Source organism: Acinonyx jubatus, chromosome A2 (genome assembly GCF_027475565.1).
Source record: "Acinonyx jubatus isolate Ajub_Pintada_27869175 chromosome A2, VMU_Ajub_asm_v1.0, whole genome shotgun sequence".
Taxonomy (NCBI): Eukaryota; Metazoa; Chordata; class Mammalia; order Carnivora; family Felidae; genus Acinonyx; species Acinonyx jubatus.
Window position 1 is genome coordinate 88,157,535 of NC_069383.1, and position 21,172 is coordinate 88,178,706.

At 38.7% G+C, this 21,172-nt stretch overlaps 1 protein-coding gene and 1 pseudogene across 4 annotated transcripts in view; both read left to right on the forward strand.

Annotated features, from left to right (window-relative positions):
* Positions 1 to 4,949: 4,949 nt before the first annotated feature.
* KMT2E (lysine methyltransferase 2E (inactive)) overlaps positions 4,950 to 21,172 on the forward strand; it is a 99,061-nt gene continuing 82,838 nt past the window's right edge. For 2 of the 4 annotated variants that reach the window (XM_027071700.2, XM_053218597.1), the window contains exon 1: positions 4,954 to 5,090. The gene's annotated coding sequence lies outside the window, so the exon portion shown is untranslated. Of the gene's footprint in view, positions 5,091 to 13,463; positions 13,658 to 21,172 lie in introns of all 4 variants that reach the window. The other 2 variants (XM_053218595.1, XM_053218594.1) reach the window with 2 other exon arrangements.
* LOC113603087 (uncharacterized) lies at positions 10,470 to 10,535 on the forward strand (annotated as a pseudogene).

Below are 21,172 nucleotides of genomic sequence, written 5' to 3' on the forward strand. Positions count from 1 at the left end.
CCCCTAACATTTTAAGGTATATATTTAATGGTTCAAGTTCAATTCTGAAACATAAATTTTTTCATTCTAAAAGGACACTGAAGTCAGAGGTGGGGCAGAAAAAAATTCCATATAAAAACAAAATCCAGGGGCAACTGGGTGGCTCAGTCAGTTAAGTGTCCGACTTCAGCTCAGGTCATGATCTCACCGCTGGTGAGTGCCAGCCCTGAATCAGGCTCTGTACTGACAGCTGAGAGTCTGGAGCCTGCTTCAGATCGTGTCTCCCTCTCTCTCTGCCCCTACCCGGCTCACGCGCTCTCTCTCTCAAAAAAAAAAAAAAAAATTAAAAACAGGTTAAAGAAAACAAAAAACAAAATACAGTGAAAGTCTATTTTCTTACTTTGAACTCAAATTTCAAAAGACAGATAAGGACTACTCAAAAATACCCCAAAAGGCTTTAATAGCAGACAAAAACATCACCAACGTTTACGTTTATAAAGCCCAAATCTGATTCCTAGAATTTTTATTGCGGAGCTTCATTTTTTATGCAATTCAATAACTCCTGTTATTGGAATGCCAACCTCACAATACATACATGTAGCTACTAGAGGCTGGCAAATGGGACACTTAACAACAGCAAGAAAAATAACAAAACCTAAACTCAAGAGCAAAACAAATTGGGTCCTATAGTATCAGAGCAAGCAGTAATACATACTTTGATAAGCCCCAACCACATCAAGGAATTATAAACCCACTCAATCAGTTCATATATTGTTGAAGTTTGTAGGTTAAAATGTCCTCTAGAGTTGAGAAATATGGATGTTAAATAAGGTCAGTTTTTTCTTCCCAACTTTCTGGAGGTAGAACTATCCCATCAGGAGCATCTGCCCTGACATAAGCAAAAGGAGAGGAAACCTGCTTGTGAGCCTCCCTAAACCTTGATCTCCTCTCCAAACCCTGGTGGTCAAGGGCATTTTTGAAAAAGTGGGAAAGCTACATTTTACAGTTTGGATTATACACTCTAGTAGTGGAGTGTTATCTTCCTCAGAAAAAAACAAAAAAACTTGTACACCTGAATGCCAACTAAGTGTCAAGCACTGGGCTGGGTTATCAATGTCAAGAATTGGCTCATTTCACTTGGAATTAAGGATTTGGAAGAGTTTTGGGAGGCAAGGTTCAAGTTAACCATGAGTGGGAAGAAGTACTTCAGGTAGTGTGGACAAAGACACAAAAGTATGAAATAGCACAGCACTCGGGAGGTACTTTAGCCCACTAGGGTTGGTCTGCCATCTGAAGCCAGTGATAAAAACTATTCCCATTGTAAAAGAGAGGAGAATGTGAACAAAAATAGATAAAGGAAGGTTGGGGCATGGTTTACTCAAATAATGAAACATAGGAAGAGAAGCAAAAATTTTTTGAGGGAATGGGTGAAGAAAATTCTTAGGAGTCTAGTACAAGCTCAGTATTTTTATGGGAGTTCAGGAAGCCTGTGGTCCCCCTCCCTAAAAACCTTAACTTTGCATCTACAGCTGAGATGAAAATTTAGGCTCTAGTGGAGAATAACAGGCATGAATAAAATTGCCCAAAGAGAACATGTAACACAAAAAGGTAGTCAAAGTAACTGCAAGTAGTACTTAAAATGCCACAGAAATGAAAAGAAAAACTAAAGCTCAAGATTTAGCAATTAGGAACAATGAGGACACATGTTGATGAAAAACTCAAAACACGGATGTGTTTCTATTAGTTTAAAAATGGCTTCTCTTCCTTATTAAGGCAGAGTGAAGCTAGGAAGACCATGAAACCTTACAATCTGACTTCATATTCCGTCCCTCTTTCCTAAGTCAAAATAAAAATTGCTATGACAGTAAGGGAGATAGATATAACTTACACATGACAAGTAAATCCTCGAAGATATTCAGTTCTTATAGACAGAAGGCCCATTTTATATTCACAATGGACATAAAACACACTTTGAACTCTAAAATCTTTCTTCTATATTAACAGTTTAATTACAGAGTTTTTAGTTCATTCATATTGGTAATTCACTGAAAAAGAAAACCACAGAAACTAGTAAGGGTTTAAGTATAAACAAATGAATTAAAAATTCAATCTTGTTTTCAAACTATCAAGTCCACAACTAACACTAAAGGAAGTAACATAACCTGGACCCCAGGTTAAAACCCATCTTTTCAGGTTCAGCAAATATTTCCTCTTAGCACCAGATGTGTTCTGTCAAAAAAAAGCAAGCCAGGTGTCAGTGCAAATGTCTTTGTTGTGGAACTCCCAGCTCAACACCACCCAAGGGGAGAAGCCTTTTAAATCTTGACTAGTTTAGTTGATGGCTATTATGCTTGTTTGGCCAACTGGGAAGTATCAAAAACAAAAATAGTCTTTCTTACTGAATCTACCAATACAGACCTTAAGAACTCTTGAACTAAAGATCTTCAACCAACAAGGTTCGGAAACTAAAGTTCATACTTCCAGAAAAGTGATTAAAGATGTAGGCTTCATAACGGTGCAGGCTTCTTAATGAGTAACATTTACCGAAAGTGAATTCATGTTTTATTTTTAAAAACCAGAGTTAAGAGGGCGACAGAAAGACGAAAGTCCTGAAAACATCCTTACAACTTCATACAGATCACAACACTATCGCTTTTATTGTTATTATTGATCACGCCTAAATTTAGAAAAGCAAATCCGCTAAAATTACACATTCTTGTAGAATACACAGATAAGGAGGATACGAGAATAAAGTACATAGGAAAGGAACAGAAAGCCTGAAAAAGGTCCTCAAAATTCAGATGGCAAATTCCCTGTAACTTCGGAGATTTTAAGTGTTCCTGGGTGTTTACACCTTTTACCTTTGCTTCCAAATTTAGGAAACATTTTTCTACTAGGATCTGAGAAATTTTACGTCTTCTCAAAAAATAACTGATACCGCTCGTCGTCGTGGGCCAGGAGCTAGTCTCTCCCCTCTTTACTCAGTCCAGAGGCCCTCAGGGACTCATAGTAGATTCCCACATTAGGAACCTGTCACCTTACGTAAGTACCTTGCAAGGAGAAAGGTAGATAAGAAAATAGGGCACCAAACCTTCTCCTCCACCAACAGCCGTCACACCCAAAAGGAGTGGCCCTCCAGGGGCTTTCCCCTGGGAGCCGCAACTGTAAGCTGTATGGGGGAGGGGAAGCGCTCTCAAACAGTCATCTCTTCCTCTTCAGGCCGCCAACGCGGACCGCACCACAGTCTCCTCCGCCCAAGCCCTTTCCCCTCCCCCGCCCCAGCCTGGGTCGGAGCCAAACCCCACAGGAATGCAGCCCGGTCACATGCGCTGCGGCGGCGGTGGACGTGCCTCTCCCCCCGCGCCCCAAGGAGACCCAGCGCCATCTTGCCCTGACGCAGTTACAAAAGTCATGAGAGAAATGGTGTCTCCTCGTCCGCGCCAGCGCCCCAAGGTTTCGCAGGGGCCGAGCCGGGGCCCTCACCTCGCGCAGGGACAGGAGAAAATACTCAGGGAAGAGCCTTGAGATTCTCTTCGCCACTGCTTGGGTTCCATATCGGCCGCGGCAGCAACCATCACCATCGTCACTTCTCCCTCTCTGCCTTTGCAACAGCCTCCCCCGACGGCTCTGGCCCCACCCGCTGCTGCAGCATGAGGTCATCGCTAGCCAATCACTACTAGCCCGACAGGACACACCAGGCACTGATTGGCCGCATGGACCGCCTCTGCCTCTCCCCACTCCGCTTACCAAGCGCTCCGGGTCTCTGTGGAGCAAGAAGACGGAAACCGCCATTTCGGGGAAAGACCCCGAAAACAAGAACCGGAATCACAATGTTATTTTAGTGGGGAAACCCTTGTTTTATTCTTTGGCATCCCCCTTTTTTCTTCGAGATAACCGTCTCTCTGTCCCTCCCTCGTTTAATCACCGCCACATAAAGGTTAACTCCTGCTCCCCACCCCGCACATTGTCCCGCCGGCGGGGAAATCCTTCCCCGGGGCCAAGAGAAGTAGGAGGCAGCGACGGCAACTGCACCGACGGCAACGGCAGCTTTTTACCCCGATACACGGTGGCAGGGAAGCGGCGCTGACGGTGGCTGTATTTTTCCTGCTGCTTCTCCCCCCGACCTCTTCCGTTTCTCGCTCCTCCATCGAGACGGCGCTGGACGCTCCAGCTCCGCTTTTATCCGGTGCCCGGAGTCTGCGCACTGGAGCCTCCTCAGCCCCTAGTGGGCGTCGAGTGACACCCAAAACGAGTTCACCCAGCGCTGGAGGCCAGACTGGGGAGGGGGAGGGGAAGACGGAGACTGAGGTTGTTTGGGGAGTGGGAGAAAGTGCATCGCTTTCGGAGGGTGATGGGCGGGAGGGGAGGGGGGGAGTCGTTCCCAGGGCCTACAGTCTTAATCCTTCCACCCAGTAGTGGCGTGCCCATGCTCGCCGATATCCAGACTTGAGGGCTACTCAGGGAAAAGGGATAAAGAACCAATACCATCAAATATCGAAACTATCCCAAACCTTCTGTAAATTGTTGAATGCATCTGTTCTGAAAAAAGACGGAGACTCTGCCCACCGCTCTGCCTCCAGTTGTCTGTCTTCAAGCCTCTGTGCCAAGAGGCAACAGCGGGCGGCAGCCCACAAGCAAAATGGCGGCAGGCAGCTTCGTCCCCTCCCCCTCTGCCCCTGCGGAGCGGGGCGGGCGGGCCCCGTGCACTTGCCGCCGCCGCCGCCGCCGCCGCCGTCGCCGCCGCCGCCGCGGCCGCCGCCGCCGTCGCCGCCATTTTCCCAGAGCGAGAGGCAGTGACACTGAGCGGGCGCAGGGGGCCGAGTCGGAGACCGTGCCTGAGTTCGGGAGCGGCAACAGAGGGGGCATAGACACTCTGAGCAGCCTTGCCGTCGCCTCTGCGTTCCTGTTGACTATCTGGGTGCCCCCTCCCCTACTCCTTGATTGCTGGTGAAGAGGCTGCGCGCTGCTGTTTGGGGAGGGGGTGTGTGGAGCCGGGTCCTGTGTCCGCAGTGGCTGCTGTCGGGGGGTCGTCTGTTCGCGGAGGTGTGGAGAGACTCCTTGGGGGTCGAGCAGATAACGGGGTTCGGGTGTCTGTTGTGTGAACATCGCAGGTCAGTGCTTGTCGTCTCCTTGGGAGTTCTTGGGGTTTGCGGGGTGGAGGGACGCGTGTTTCAAGAGGGAGGGGGCTTTCTCATTTTTATCCTTCCGGGGGTGTTGGGGGGAGTCGACGCTGCCTCTCAGGTGTCTGGGCTGGGGCAAGACGTTGCTTGGTTCAATCGAATTTATCCTTTCTCTTCCCTGTCCCTGGAAAGGGAGCATTATGGCGGGTTTTAGGGTTGGGGAAAGGGGAAACTGGCAGTTAAACCCCCTTGAGAGTGGGAGTTAGGGAGGGGGCGCACTCCTCATTGGCAGCGGGTTAAGGCCGCTTGGGTGAGGAGGGAGGCTTGTGACTGTTAGCAGGGTTTGTGTCGAAGTGGTCCCAGGAGCTGCCAGCTCTCCGTTTCCTCGACCGCATCTTGTTCAGGTGCTCAGAAGCCGTATAGGCCCCATTTTCGTCTCCCATTTCTTGGCTGGCAGTCTCTGGTATAATTTTCAGGTAAATACGAAGGGGGTTAAAAGGACGCTCTGGGTCTCTATCTCCCTTTGTGGGAGAACGAGACAGCTCCTCATCCTCTCCGGGAGAGGGTAAACCCGCCCCTGAGGTGGTCACCCCAGTACCCAGCCTTCTCAGTCTCCTCCCCCACTCCGCTTGCATTATCGCCGTCCTTTACTGTACCGGAGGCTTAGAATCCACAATATGGCACATTTCAGAAAAGCTTATTTTGACCAAGGGATTGGCACAAACACTGTGGCAGCAGATACAGAAGAGAAACAAACGGCTCACTGTGCTAAACGGGGGAGGGGGAGAGAAAAAACAATCCGGAGTGCTCTCTTCCACTGGCCTCAGTTCCGTAGAGATCCGTTCTTGCTAAAGTCTGTCTTAAGAATGATAATTTAAAGTCGAAGAGAAATCGCTAGAGTTCGCTTTGGAGTAAATCCCGGGTTGGTTTCTTTTCTTTTTCTTTTTTTTTTTTTTTTGCCTATTTCCCCCCCTTTTAGAGATGTGAATAACGTAAGGTGTTGGAGTTCTGGAGACCTTGGAGAGAATTAAGTGAGGTGCATTCAACTCTAGGCTGGAGACATCAATACCTAATTGGAAAATAGTCCCGTTTTTTCCCTTATTTTCCGAGATGGGAAGTAAAAAGTGAAATTTCCCTCTTTTGTCCTTTACAGATTCTAAAAATGGCGGCCCCAGGCTGATGTTGTGGTAATCTAATCAGCTCGGGTCCTCCACACCCCATGCAGTGCGTTTGTCTGCAGCATATTACAGGCTTATTATGTTTACATGAAAAGACTGTGCTGCTTTTCTTTCCCGAATAGTTTACAAAAATGTGTTGATTTTACTGCAAATTACAACGCTGTGTTTTAGTTGATTAATTTTGTTGGTTTTTCCTGAGAGGCAAATGAAATGACACCACTTCCAAAAAAATAATAAAAAACACTCAGGTAGCCTTAGAAATTTGAGTAGTGAGGATGGGTGCACTTAAATATTCAAAAAAAAATTACTTGGGACAAATATTAGTTTCCTGCTCGTTTAATCCGAGTGTCTTTTATTCACTGTGCTAAAGTCAGTTAAATGTTGAATAAGTGTATAAGTGCAACATTTTGTGTGAGTAGATGTTTTAATTTAGAGTGTAATGTTTCCCATCCAACACTTGACCAATTTTATGAATTTTGGTTTTTGTACTCTTTCAGATTAATTTTTAGGGAGCTGTACAAACAAGCCTAAACCTGTTACTTCACTGGGTGTGGAGATGCTTGTTCTTCTCACTATTATATTTTGCATCCATGTTTCTCATATATTTAAGCATTCCTTATGCATTTTCTAAGTTTGTATATTTCATGAAGTGAAGCTCCATGCTTTGCTGCCTTTTAAAATTGTTTTATAGCATGCAATCATAATTATGTAAGTAAAAAAGTAAGGCTTTAGTTCTTGATACCCCGCCCTGTACCCATTTACCTATTATGGGATGTGGAACTTAGTCTGTTTTAATAGACTAAATAAAAGCCATACCATAATATAGAGTCTTGAATCCATTTTATGCTAATTTCAGTATCTTATAGATGGAGGCAGAAAATTAAATGGTGTTACTTAACAATATTTTTAAAAGTGGGAATGATTAGAATTTATTTTTGGAGTGGAAGGGTGATCTTTTTGGCCTGGACTCAGCAGCGAGATATCAGTGGGCCATTAATGGCATTTAATGACCATTCTGATGTGGAATAACTGAAAGATGAGTAGTTATTGAAATCTAGTAGTTCTTGAAAAGGTTGGAGAGTACACACCCTTTCATGATTCTTTTATTCCACAATAAATTCTGCTCCAATATTTACAACGGAATAAGGGAATCATGAAGTTCGTATATGAACTAGTTGTCTGTTGTACAAAATAATTGTAGCAATCACTGCCTTAGTTTCTTCATGGAAGACAGTGTACAACTGTACTTAGAATCTTTGGAATATTTTAGTATGAAATGAAATGTTGGTGGGTAGTGGGAGAGTTTATGTAGGGATTTGGGGTCAATACTCACTTGTATGTGCTCTGATCGTATAAGTCTAGATCCATAACTGCTGGGTAAGGATTTTGCATTTATTTTATGGACTGAGTAGTTACAATCTGTGGTTCAGAAGGTTGGTACTTTAAACTTGCTATCTATGGTAGGAAATCAGTATACTCTTAGGAAAATTTATTTTATGTAGCCATGGAAAGGAACACTGTATACAACCATTGTTTTTTCTTGGTAGTGACCTTGATCAGCTCTAGACACACAAAGCATTTGGACTTATTTGGCTTCAAATAAACAATACCAAGTTAGAAATTATAAGAAAAGCTGCCTTGACTCTTAGCTTTCTTCATACTAGCCTGCTTCATTGCTTTGTATTTTGTTTGTTTCTTTTGATATATTTTTTGAATGTATTGTACTCTTTTAAATGGTTACTTTATAAATAACATGGCTGTAAGTGTTTGGTTTTTGTTAATGTGTATGTACCCCATTGACCATCTGTGTTTTAAATTAGAAATTGTAGGGGCAATTTTTTTTTAAAAAGGTTAAGTACAATTTTTTCTGAGTGAGTTTTGAAACATTCAGTCTCTTGGGGGAAAACTAGTCAAATAGTCTTTGTTCTTAGGGTAGCTAAGGTTGAGGGATTAGGTGTTTGTCTGTTTAAGTGGATTTGTAGAAAATCATAATGTAATTGGTGAGCAAATTTTATTTTTAGAGACTGTAGTTTGATCATACTTCCCTTTTGTTGTCAGTGTAAGTTATAGGATCCCTTTGATCTCAGTTTAAGTTAGAACCTTTACAGGGCTGCTGTATTTCCCTTCAACTCTTAAGATTTCTGATAACTCCCTCACAATTTTGCCTTGTTTGTCTTAGAGCTTCCAGCTGGAGAATTTTTCCATGTATATACTAAAGCAAGCTCTAGGACTTCTTGGATCTAAAATGAGGAAGTGAGGGGAAAAGCCAATTAATAAGTTAGGAGAAATTCTTCCTTTAACACATAACCTTAGTGGTCTTAGTGAAAGTCTAACTTCTTAAATTGGTTTTTTATTTCTAAGAATAATGTACCCATTTCATGCATCAAACTCTTAAACGTATGGTTTTATTTTTAAAAGTGTGTTATGTAAATCCTAACAGCTCTGCTTAGTTCTGGAAGTTACTACTAGGACTTTAATGTGTACTGTCATTGTGTGTTTAAAATGGAGAAAACCAAAAGGACTTTGAAGAGCTACCACAAACTGCTAAAGAAATGTTAGTATGTAATTTTTACAAAAGATGCTGTTTATTTTTTTAAAAATATTTTAGTAATGTGTAATTAGCTTTTATTTCCAAAGGATTTATTCACAATAGAGAGTAGGTGCTCAATTATTTTTTGAGTTTAAAGCTTTCGTTTGAGCAAACACATCTCAAATATTCAGGGTAATCACGGACTTTTCTTTGTTACATGTTAGGAAAAGCGTTTAATACTTGTATTCAGGGAGACTTGTTAATATTGACTATAGAATTATTTTTATTTTGTGGTAAAATTTTTTTTTATATTGGCTGGCAAAATAAGGATACTATTTTAGGTGCTGCTGTATAAATGTTAGCTTTTAGGCTGGTTTGAAATTGGAGTGGCTCACAATTTTTTACTGTCTCTTGTAATGTACAAATGTTGGGAAGAGCTTTATTTTTTTTTTAATATTAAAAGGATAGTATATATTACCTAAAAACTTATTTAATGTGGAAGAGCAATATTTATGGTTGAAAATAGTTTTTTAGTGCACCAAATTTGAAGTAACCATATTTAACTAAAAATCTTGCTATTGCCATTAAACAGTATTTTACAGACAGGTAGGAATTAACCAAAAGAATTTTTTTGTTGTTATTGTGAGCATTTGTGATCAGTTCTACATAAAAAGTCAAAATGATGATGACTCAGGTTAACTTAATTAAATGTTATTTGTATCTTTAAGACTATGAGAAGTATTTATTAACCGTTAGTAAATAGGATGCTTTTTACTTAAGTGAGAGTCAAGAAAATAGGTGGGTCTTATATTTCACTTGATAATATTTTCACTTAATATGAAATCAGTTTTTTTTTCCTTAGAGGGGTCATAAATCAAATTTTATTTTTAAGACAGTTTGGGAAAGCTATTTTTATATTGTTAGGTGAATTTTACAACTTTATTGCAAAATCTGATTTGATTATTTACAAAAACTAGTTGAGCTGTTTGGGATCTTGAACTTTTCAATGCAACAGGTCAGTCAGAATTCTTTTTTGATGTGTTCAATTAAGATGCCATTGAAAACAGACATTATGACTTTTAATGCATAAATAGTATGTAATAATTCAATGAGTAATCAAGTCCACATCTATTATTTTTAGTTAAAATATTTATTTTTGCCTTTTAAAATTATTTCAAATGTGAAATTTGGATTTAAGACAGGACCTGAGAAACAAAATGATTTATGCAGCTTTCTTTGTTCTAGTTTTACAGTTGGAGAAGACAGGGAATTTTCTAGCAACTCTTAGATGTTTGCTTAGAGTTAATCCAAAGGAATGAACATCTTGGTCCTGAAGTTTATTATTGAGAAAGAACATTAAGTAATCACACCTGTGTTATAGCTAACTTGGTTGCATTTAAGGGCTGAGCCTGTGGCATAAAATTAAGTAATAGAACAATGGGATTGAGGTAGTTTTGGTTTGTGGTACTCCTAACGTAAAGTTCAAGTTCACGTACTTATATTATGTAACATTTTATCTGAGACAAGAAAAAATTTTATTAATTTTTAAATCTATTTTGGCTTTTGTTTTCAAAAGGTATTTAAAACATAATTTTTATTTAAAGACTTTTAACTGAATTTACCATAAATTATTTTAAACTTATTTGAGTTAAGTAAGTTTTTAGCTTTGCACAGTGGCAGTATTGTAGCCAGTGAGGTTTATCTGAGGCATGATTATTGCTAATTGAGTTAAGTAAATTTAAAGATTAAATCTTTTCCCATTTGTCTCACTGGTCTAACAATCATGTAAAACCTAGTATCAGTGGTTTTTAGCAAAAAGTGAGGAATGTGGTGAAAAGAATGAACTATTCTCACTTAGGATGTTGTCAGAAAATAGTTTTGTTTTTTCAAAAGTTTACATATTGGGACACTGTATATGAGAAAGATACACTTTCCTAATATTTTTTCTTATTTCACCGACTAATATTGAAAGATAATAGTTTCTAATTTTGATTTCACAGAGAGACCTCTTAAATTCCTCTTGTCCTGCTTTATATGTCATTCAAAGAAAGACAAGTTTCAGGAATTTGAAAACCCATTTTCTCTTTAACGATGTTGCAAAGGATGGGAAGATTCTTGATGTGACTGATTTGAATGGTTGGGACTCTGCTTCATTAGCTATAAATTGATGGGGGGGGGTCTGAGGTTGGTCTGATACATAGTAGCTCTTCTTGAGAAAATAAGATTGTTCCTTTTGAATTATTTGCTTTTCTGCTGCTTCTCTTTAAGTGAATCTGTGTAATTGGCTGAATTGACAGCCTTATTACATCTTTACCATTAAGCCCCCAGCAAAACCATATTTTTCAAGCACAGACAAAAGATGAATTTAAGTAGCTGCTATTTCCCTTGTACTGTTTATTTCTACTCCTTAAAAGCCTGCTGTTTCAGGGTTTGTTTGGATGCAGGGTACGGAAATCATATCCAACCAGCTTAAGTAAAAGATTTGTTATAAGACTATAGGGAAATCTTAGAGAACTTTTTTGAAGAAAAGTACCGTTGGACCTCACAGGAATTGGCAAGGTGTCAGTGAGCCACTGTGCTCCATCTTGAGCCCTTTAATTAGCTGTGACTGGTTAAGGAGATGGTGGTAGGGTGGGTATTTGTGGTGTGGGGGAATTTGCTTGGATGGAGAGTAAGAGACGGACATCTAATTCATCGTGGAACAATTGCCTTTTTTCAGGGATGTTCAAATGTACTCGAGAGGGCCTCTACAACTAAATAATTAGTATCAAATTGATGATTCCACTTTTTAATTTAATTTATTTTAAATGTATTTTTTTTAATGTTTATTTTTGAGAGAGAGAGAGAGAAGGGGGAGGGCCAGAGAGAGGGAGACAGAGGATCCGAAGTGGCTCCGTGCTGACAGCAGAGAGCCCAGTGCGAGGCTTGAACTCACTAGCTGTGAGAGCACGGCCTGAGCCGAAGTTGGACGCTCACCTGTCTGAGCCACTCAGGCACCCCCTCCACTTTTTAATTTTAAAAATACAAGTATTATATATAAATATATGCATGTGTTTTGAGGAATACTCCCAAAATACCAGTTTTTTTGTTTTAATTTTTTATTTTATTAAAACAATTCTTTAATATTTAATTGAGAGCGAGAGAGCAGGGGAGGGCAGAGAGAGAGGGAGACACAGAATCTAAAGCAGGCTCCAGGCTCTGATCTGTCAGCACAGAGCCCAAAATGCGGCTTGAACTCAGAACCATGAGATCGTGACCTGAGCTGAAGTCAGACGCCTAACCGACTGAGCCACCCAGGCGCCCCTTAATTTTTTATTTTAAAGTAATTTCAGGCTTACAGAAGTTACATGAATACTACAAAACTTCTTATACCCTTTATTCACATCCCCTGATTTTTAACATTTTGTCACCTTTGCTTTATTATTCTCTCTATGCATGTAAAAAAAAAATTCTTAACTAGAGTAGATTGCATATAAGATGCTGTCTTATACTTAAATATGCATTTTTAAAGATCAAGCATCTTTTCTTAGGTAACCAGAGTGGTTAAACTTAGGAAGTTTGGCATTGATGTAATTCTTTTTATCTAGTCTGTTGTCCATATTCCGTTTTCATCAGTTGTCCCAATTATGTCCTTTATTAGCACTTTTTTTTCTGGTGCAGTCGCCAATTCAGGATCACGGATTGCATTTAGTTCTCTGATCTCTTTGTCTTTCATGACATTGGCAAGCTAGCTATTTATACAGTGCCCCTCAATTGGGTTTATCTAAGGTTTCTTCATGATTAGATTCAGGTTTTGCATTTTTGGCTGGAATACTAGATAAGCAGTATGTGGGCTTTTTTTTTTTTTTTAATCATTTTTGTTTGCCCCTTACCAGTATGTTCATTTTGATCGCTGGGTTAAGGTGTTTAGTAGTTTTTCCATTGTATAGTTACTGTTTCTCATTTTGCCTTTATTAAGTAATTTGTGGAAAGATATTTTGAGATTGTGTAAATATTCTGGTCCCTGTCATACTTTCTTAGATTTAGTGTCTATAGGTGATTCTTGCTTAAATAAGTTTTTACTTTGCGTCTGTATATACACCGAAGTTCTTAGCAGTGATTTGTGTCTGAGTAATTGGAATTGTGGGGGTTTTCTTTTCTCTTCTGATTTTTCTGAGACATATGGATAGCTTTTGTAATCAAAAACAGATGAAAAAAATTGAAGGAAAGTGTAGATAATTTGGATAGTATCAGATATTATTCTTGCACAGTTTTCTACATAAATGTGGGTTTAAAATAGCTTTCTGAATGCTGATCTAATTTGAAATTCAGAATATAGAAAATAAGTGCTTAGGTTGTTAAATTATTTTTAAAAAACTATGACGTTCCAATTCCTTATTTAGCTTTTAGAATTATTGCCAACTGAGCTTTGAATTACAGTTATGTTTAGGTTTATGATTTGCTACTAATGCTAGCACTTTGATTTCTAAGACAAGACTGAAAATACATATTTTAATTATGGTGTTACTCCCCTTCCTCCATTAAAAAAAAATCCTTGAAGTAATTCTTTTGAAGAAAAGTATTTTTTTTCTGAAATTGAGATAAGTTCTTTTTGTTTTAACATACATGCAAGTTTGATGTTTTATTTATTTATTTTTAAATATTTATTTTTGAAAGAGAGAATGCACACCTGCGTGAGCCGGGGAGGGCCAGAGAGAGAGGGACAGAGGATCCCAAGCGGCTCTGTGCTGACAGTGCAGAGCCTGATTCACGGCTCTAACTCAGGAACCTTGAGATCATGACTTGAGCCAAAGTTGGACACTCAACCGGCTGAGCCACCCAGGCGTCCCCAAGTTTGCTCTTTAAAAAAGGTTAGTGAGATGGTACACTTAACAAAGCAGAGCTTCAAACATCTATAACTCTTAGGACAAAGTGGTACGTGATTTTGGAATAAATACAGTACTCATTCTAGAAAAGTTCAGAAGGACAAGAAAGGGACAAGAAACAGGAAAAACACTGATTCAAACTTTAATTACATTATAGTGATACTTTTATCAGTTTTGTATAGTGATAGCAAGATATTCATAGTGAATTTGGATGATAATTTGAATATTTTACTGATGTGAATGAAAATTACTAATTTGATTGGAAATTTTCAGAGAGAATGGGAGAAGAAAATTTGAGACTTGTGAATACTTGTAGAGTGGAGATTATATCTTTTAAAACTTAAAATTTCAAGGCACATGGGTGACTTCGTCAGTTAAGTGTCCAACTTTGGCTCAGGTCATGATCTCACAGTCTGTGAGTTTGAGCCCCACGTCAGGCTCTGTGCCAACAGCTCAGAGCCTGGAGCCTGCTTCAGATTCTGTGTCTCCCTCTCTCTCTGTCCCTACCCCACTCCCACTCTGTCTCTCTCAAGAATAAAATAAAAACAAAAAAAATTTTCCTTGGGAGAAAATTAAGGTAATCATATTTCAAATAAGGAGGATTAATAAGATGATATAGTTGATTCTTAGTATTTTGCAGGTGCTTAATTAATTTAAAACTCATTTGAATCAACTGTATCTATCTGTGTCTTAAGAGAATGAAAGTTCAGTTTGTAAAACTACCAAATCTTACCCATTATCTTAAAAAAGTACAGGGTGAAAGGTGCAAAAGCAAATCCTATGATAAACAGGATTTTCTTTTAGGCCACAACCCCCATCCTGGACATGTAAAATAGCACCCTATTAAAGTTAAAATGTTTTCTTTTTCTTAGAGTTTATTCACTTATTTTTGACAGAGGGAGAGAGAATCCCAAGCAGGCTTAAATGCCAGGCTTGAACCCGCAAATCATGAAATAATGACCTGAGCTAAAATCAAGAGTCAGACACTTAACTGACTGAGCTACCCAGGCGTACCCTATTGACTGAAGTTAAGAAACCAGAGTTAGAATTGATTGGTGAGATCTTTTAGTGAGCTATTTTTCATTGTGGCCCAGGGACCCCATGTGTTATTTATGTAGAGTGCTTATTAAACATTCTTGGGCCCAATTCCAGACCTACTTAATTACATCTAGTGGAGCCATGAATTTGCATTTTAGTTACTAGTCTCAGAAATTTTTATACTGTTCTAGTTCTTTCCTTTTATTTTACAACTAGACCAAATCCCAGGGAGGTTAAATAATTTTCTCTAGGTCATATAGTTAGATAGTGGTTGATCAAGGATTGAAATTTAGGTCATGATTCTTGATGCTTTAAACTTTTCCAAGAAACCATGCTGACTGCCCTCTTGAGAAGCCAGGCCACTATTTTTAGATTCTCTGAATGAGGGAATACTTTGTGCAATGTCATGTGATAGACTCTATATGTTTAGTGTTTCTGTGCATCCTAATTCAAGATGATCTGTTGGTTTCCAGAACCCACGAGTTATTTGGATAAGAGTCTTGGATTGGAATTGTAGCAGTACAAATTGTGATCAAGTTACGGTGAGCCTTGAATGCCATGATAAAAGATTATGGCCTTTATGGGGAAGTTGCTGAAAAATTTGCTTTGGGGAGTGACATACTGGGACATGCTTATTTATCCCCTCCAATTCTTAAGATCATGCAAGTGTTATATGCTTATTAAAAGAGCTCAAACAATACTTCTTTAGCGGCAATATTGCACAGGGCTTAAGAGTAGATACTAGAACTACAATCGAACCAGGTTGTATTGCCTAGTGACCTGGGCAAGTTATCTTCTAGTGCATTAGTTTGTTGATCTGCAACATTGAGGTAACAATAGAGCTTATCTTATACAGTCGTTTTGAGAATTCAGTGTTAATATGTGTACAATTCTTAGTAGGCTGTCCAGCTGTTTGTGTTGTAGTTGTTTCTTGAAAAAACAGAACCATCCCTAGTGTCTCTCATATGCTGAGGTGATCACTATTTATAGCTTCTATATTTTTCCTAAAGTGTTTTACATAGATACAGTAGAAGATTCTTACCTTCATTTAAAATATATTTTTTAAAAAATTAATGTTTTATTTATGTATTTATTTATTTTTGAGAGAAAAAGAGGCAGAGAGAGAGATACAGAATCCAAAGCAGGCTTCAGGCTCTGAGCTGTCAGTACAGAGCCCGATGCGGGGCTCGAACTCACAAACTGTGAAATCGTGACCTGAGTCAAAGTTGGATGTGTAACCCACTGAGCCACCCAAGTGCCCTTCATTTAAAAAATATTAATGCTGGGGGTGCCTGGGTGGCTCAGTCAGTTACACGTCCGACTTCAGCTCAGGTCTTGTGGTTCATGAGTTCCAGCCCTGCATTGGGCTCTGTGCTGATAGCTCAGAGCATGGAGCCTGCTTCCAATTCTGTGTGTCTCTCTCTCTCTGGCCCTCTCCCTTGCTTGCACTCTGTCTCTCTCTCTCCCAAAGATAAGTAAACATTAAAAAAATACTTAAAAAATATTAATGCCAATTGAATGTTGAATGATGTAAACTTTGTGCTGCCTCCATTTGTGGAGTTCAATGCTCATAAAAGTCCTATGTTTGTTTCCAAATTGGCTAATCCCATTGTACTTGTGTTTATATTATTAGGTATAATTAAACCATTGATAAATGAATGTGAAAAGAGGGTTGTATTTGTTTTTTAAGTTTATTTATTTTGAGAGAGTGAGATTGAGAGCGCGCCTGCATGCGTGATCAGAGAGGGGCAAAGAGAAAGGAGAGAGAATCCCAGGCAGGCTCCCTTTATCACGAAGCCTGACAGAGGCTCAGTTCCACAAACCTTGAGATCTTGACCTCAGCTGATCTCAAGAGTCTGAACCTTAACTGACTGAGCCACCCAGGCATCCCTGAGAATTGACACAAACTAAGTTAATTACTTTGGAAAACTTGTTAAAGATACATTAATTGTCAAAGAAAGTTGTTAGGTATGGGTAAGGTAACTAAAATAATACAAATCCAAATCGAGAAGGAGATCTGCATTCTCATTGCTCCACAGGTGTCTAAGTAATTTGTTACCTTGAAATAATCTAAAACCAAAAATTATAGACAATGCATTATAGATAGGGTTTATACAATAATGAGAACCCAAAATTCCAATTAGCAGAGCCATGTTCAAAGAGAACATTTGGGCTTGACATTAAAATATTGATGAATTATATTTTAAATGAAAAAGTTCAGTGTTTATAAGGTATACGTAACTTTTAAATGGTTGTCCAGGTTAATTGACTTTGATGAACTAACCAATTTTGAGTTACTGTTTTTTATATATATAAATCCAGATTTTTTTTTCAGTCCAAAAGGAGATGAATCTTACTGTATTCTCTGGCATTTTTTTTTTCCATTTAGTATCTTAGAAATATAAAAATGCTCTTTCATGCTGACATCTTGGCCTCTAGAATTGTTTGTGGTCATGTTGCGGCATCCTTAGGAAACTAATACTCCCCTCAATTCCAGTTACTCTCAGTGAAGCCCACTGCTAGACAACACACACACACACACACCACGCACACACATACATACAAAAGAAAAAGAATTAAAATGCTGTTTCAGAGTCTGATTGTGCTTTGTCTACTTGGGTTTGTAGGATTCTGCCTAGATGAAATGACAGATTTCGCATGTCCATGGAATTGAATAGATTCATTGATGTATCAGGATCCAGTAATCTTAATATTATCTGTGAGATTTAAATTCTACTCTTCTTTAGGACTCTTCTAACTGTTAATATTGTAAACTAGATTCCTTCAGTAGTAAATAGTTGAATGCCCTCTATGTGAAAGCATTAGGGTGCTACTGATTTTGGCTTGCTGATCTTGCACATATTTCCTAAGGGAAGTAACTGATTGTGTTGGCTAATAACTCTGGGATCAGTTTGTGTGGTTTTCAAATTTTAGCTTGCAATAGTTTGGTATATTGTTAATGTGGTTGCTGTATGTTAGTAATAACTTATTAATTATACACTAATGTAATAACTTTTTGATTTTTGAATTCCAAGTAAAAACTGGCAGATCTTATGGACACGGTATTGTGCCAAAAGACACAAGTTATTTTATTGTGTAATTACTTTGAGAATATCTGAGAAACTAATATTTATCATTTAAATTTAATCTAGAGTGATGGTGGATTTTTAAAAAGAGATTCTGCTGGTATAGCCTGTAAGTTCACTTATAGGAAGTTTAAAGTTTATGCTTCTTGCCTCCTAAATTTAATGGCTCATTAAGGATTTGGAGAAAAGTATTTCTAGTTCAGTCCCCAACTTCACACAGCAATTTCTTTATATACAAATGACTTTTATAAGGGTGGCCAATCAGCTCAGTACATGTTAATTATTATTATTTTTTTTACCTATGTGTATACATAATGTTTTCTATCTGTAAAGACGGAAAGGTCTTTAAAAGTAATTTGGAAAGGGAACGTGGATGTAGCCTGTCTCATAGCAAATGTACTGGTTAGTAATAGTACCTGCATCTACCAACTTCATTCTTGACATTTTATTTTTCCCTTTATTGTACAATTTTTCAGTGATTATATGCCTGTTCAAGACAAGCTACTTTAAAAGATCGTCTTGAACAAGACGTATAATAAGTTAATGAAATTTGTACATCTGAGTAATTTTCCTAATGGAGGCTTAGATCTAGTAATTCTGTATTTTATTCTTGAGAGTAAGATGCTTTTTCCCTAAGCTTCAACTCTCTACTTGTTATGCACTTGTCCTTTCATTTCCAGTTTTTTGTTTTCATTTTTCTGTTTACATTAATGTATGAAGAGGAAGAACTTGATCGTTGAATTCTGTAAGTCTTGGGATTAAAAGGACTCTGTCTGGCAAATGCTGCAGAAATAAGTGGTTTAAACATGGAAAGTATTTTTTCTTATTCGTTTTGCTAGTCTTTTGCAGATTTATAGGCTAATACTTAGAAATTAAAGTGCTCTTGTTTTAGACTTAAGGTTTTTATAGTAAATATTTTAAACGTGGAATAGAAGATATCTTTTCAGGTATTTACAATAGTAGAGCTGTTTTTTCACTATTTTGGTGGCCTTAGTGGTCAACAGTTTTATGACTGGGGTTGATTAAATTATCATTGGATTGAGTAGTATGAACTTCATGCTTTTAATTCTAAAGAGGGAAGGCACGAACATACCAACTCTGCAAGGTAGAATTTTACCCATTTTTCATGAGAGGCCTAGAAAGACTGACGGTCACGTAAGCTAAAGAGGGACTGATCAAGAATTTGAATTCAGATCATTTGAAAAAAATCATCATAGCATTCTATTGATCCTTATAAAGGAATAATTTTTGGCTCAGTAATGAGAATACACAAATCGTTATCAAAGGCAGTTATTTAAAACTACTCTAAGATACCTTTGATTATATTAATTGCCTTAGCTCGATAAAAGGACCTTAAGGGCAGGGATGCCTGGGTGGCTCAGTGGGTTAAGTGTCTGACTTTGGCTCAGGTCATGATCTCACAGTTCATGAGTTTGAGCCCCACATTGTGCTCTGTGCTGAAAGCTTGGAGCCTGGAGCCTGCCTCCCTCTCTCTGTGTCCCTCCCCTGCTCACACTCTGTCTCTCTCTCTCCCTCAAAATAAATAAACATTAAAAAAAGGGGGGGGTGCTTAAGGCCAACTTAATTTTGTTCACTGCTCATTCCCTAGCACATAGAGCAGTATCCAGAACATAGTATATGCTCAATAAATATGTTGAGTGGATGAATTTGAGTTTATTACATTTAAAATGACAGAATAGTCCTAATCTGGGGGATAAGTGCTTAAAAATACACAAGATTTCTTCCATTGTTTGGAGACAAGAAATTCAGAACTTGATACGCTGGAAGGGTTGTTGATTATTGGAAATTATTCAGATGATGGAGATGATGGTGGGGGCCTTGGAAACTGAGGAAGAATGAATCTGAAACACTGAGGAGACACAAAAGGCAAGGTGAGCAGATATAATAGGAGACTAGAAAAAAGAAGGATTAAATAGGGAGCTGGGAAAATGGGGTACTGACAAGAAATGGAATGGAAAGCGTGTGGAAAAGATTCAGTTTGAAAGTTTAATTTTTGCAATGATGGCAGATATTTAAATGGGTACACATCCTATAGGTGGCTGGGAGTAGGAAATCAAACGGGAATGAATGGTAAAATCTGAGATTGATGGAGATGAATAATGGAGAGGGTTGAGCCTTTAGGGACAGCCACATTTTAAAAATAATAACAGAAAGAAGCAATTATTAAAAATAAAGTTTCAGAAGAAAATCAATAATGTTCTTCTGTGGCACATTTTTTGTTTAGTTTTAAGATGTGTTCCTGTTCATCTAAAAGAGGAGAAGGGGATTAAGTGTGTTAGGGTGAGGAAAATTTGATATAATCAGGAATAATTTAGGTGGTGTTGTCACCACATTCTAGGCTTTGAGAGCTAAAATATAAATACCTCGTTTCTTGGTATGGGGTAAAGTAGATGATCCAGTTTTGGAAACTAAATATCTAATAGCTATTTCAAAATAATAGGTCGAAATGTAAACCAGTACTTTAAAAAAGTTAAGTAATACGGGAGCACCTGGGTGGCTCAGTCGGTTGGGCATCCAACTTCGGACCAGGTCATGATCTCGCGGTCCGTGGGTTCGAGCCCTGCGTCGGTCTCTGTGCTGACAGCTCAGAGCCTGGAGCCTGCTTTGAATTCTGTGTCTCCCTCTCTCTCTGCCCCTTCCCTACTCACGCTCTGTCTCTCTCTGTCTCTCACAAATAAACATTGAAAAAAAATTTTTTTTAAAAAGCAAGTAATGCGTTCTTTGGGAGGTTAACAAGGGAAGAGATTAGCATGGGACAAATTTTATGGCTCAAATAGTTTTTTGAGTTCAGCTAGTTAAATTTTTGTTTATTGAGAAAATAGTCCTCAGGAGGTTGATCTGCTAGAGACCTCAAAGCTAGTTTTGTATCACAGAAGTCTAAGTTGTGAAGTTGAGAATGCTTCAAGGAAGCATTAATGCTTAAATGATCCCTGAAGGTTTAATCAGATTTTTGTTGGGTGGAATGGTTATATGTAAAGGAAAATTACTTTAGAAATTTTGAAGGGGGATGAAAAAAGATAACGCCAGCAATAGAAAAAGACTGGCATAATCAGAGGATTTATATATTGGAATATTAGTGTGGAACAAGGTAACCTGATAGTGTCAAGATTAGGAATTTAATTGGAGTTACTGTGAGCTACTATTCTTTTTTTGAAGAGGGCAAGACTAGGAGACTTGTGGGCTTTGAAGTATAATCTGTTCAGAGTTTAAGCAGTTGTTCTAGAATAAAGGGCTGGAGCAAATGCCTTTTTAAAAAATAAGACATCTAGGCCACATCTTAGACCTATTAAATCAGAATCTCTGGGGGTAAGGCCTAGGAATCCATAATTTTCAACTACTAACCCCAGGTATATGA